Source organism: Schistocerca gregaria, chromosome 3 (genome assembly GCF_023897955.1).
Source record: "Schistocerca gregaria isolate iqSchGreg1 chromosome 3, iqSchGreg1.2, whole genome shotgun sequence".
Classification (NCBI taxonomy): Eukaryota; Metazoa; Arthropoda; class Insecta; order Orthoptera; family Acrididae; genus Schistocerca; species Schistocerca gregaria.
Genome location: NC_064922.1, coordinates 746,695,826 through 746,697,427, shown reverse-complemented (window position 1 = coordinate 746,697,427; position 1,602 = coordinate 746,695,826).

Sequence of the window (1,602 nt, the reverse complement as noted above, 5' to 3'; positions counted from 1 at the left end):
GGGATACCAGTTCGATGTTACACAGAGAACACGAAGGAACTTGCCACCCTTCTTGCAGCGGTGTACCGTAGGTCTCTAGAAGAGCGTAGCGTTCCAAAGGATTGGAAAAGGGCACAGGTCTTCCCCGTTTTCAAGAAGGGACGTGGAACAGATGTGCAGAACTATAGACCTATATCTCTAACGTCTATCAGTTGTAGAATTTTGGAACACATATTATGTTCGAGTATAATGAATTTTCTGGAGATTAGAAATCTACTTTGTAGGAATCAGCATGGGTTTCGAAAAAGACGATCATGTGAAACCCAGCTCGCACTATTCGTCCACGAGACTCAGAGGGCCATAGACACGGGTTCACAGGTAGATGCCGTATTTCTTGACTTCCGCAAGGCATTCGATACAGTTCCCCACAGTCGTTTAATGAACAAAGTAAGAGCACATGGACTATCAGACCAATTGTGTGATTGGATTGAGGAGTTCCTAGATAACAGAACGCAGCATGTCATTCTCAATGGAGAGAAGTCTTCCGAAGTAAGAGTGATTTCAGGTGTGCCGCAGGGAGTGTCATAGGACCGTTGCTATTTACAATATACATAAATGTCCTGGTGGATGACATCGGAAGTTCACTGACGCTTTTTGCAGATGATGCTGTGGTGTATCGAGAGGTTGTAACAATGGGAAATTGTAGTGAAATGCAGGAGGATCTGCAGCGAATTGACACATGGTGCACGGAATGGCAATTGAATCTCAATGTAGACAAGTGTAATGTGCTGTGAATACATAGAAAGATAGGTCCCTTATCATTTAGCTACAAAATAGCAGGTCAGCAACTGGAAGCAGTTAATTCCATAAATAATGTGGGAGTAGGCATTAGGAGTGATTTAAAATGGAATGATCATATAAAGTTGATCGTTGGTAAAGCAAATGCCAGACTGAGATTCATTGGAAGAATCCTAAGGAAATGCAATTCGAAAACAAAGGAAGTAGGTTACAGTACGCTTGTTCGCCCACTGCTTGAATACTGCTCAGCAGTGTGGGATCCGCACCAGATAGGGTTGATACAAGAGGTAGAGAAGATCCAACGGAGAGCAGCGCGGCTCGTTACAGGATCATTTAGTAATCACGAAAGCGTTATGGAGATGATAGATAAACTCCAGTGGAAGACTCTGCAGGAGAGACGCTCAGTAGCTCGGTACGGGCTTTTCTTAAAGTTTTGAGAACATACCTTTACCGAAGAGTCAAGCACTACATTGCTCCCTCCTACGTATATCTCGCGAAGAGACAATGAGGATAAAATCAGAGAGATTAGAGCCCACATAGAAGCATACCGACAATCGTTCTTTCCACGAACAATACGAGACTGGAATAGAAGGGAGAACCGATAGAGGTACTCAGGGTACTCTCCGCCACACACCGACAGGTGGCTTGGATGTAGATGTAGATGTAACATTGGAGCTCCCAATCACTAATAATAAATTCAGCTTGAACGATTTTGTTCATATCCATGGGATGAATTCTGTTGAGTAACAATGTGACATTGTGTGATTGATGCATTCCTCATTTTTCTAATTCGATTGTATACATCCTGCTTTTAATGGTATCATA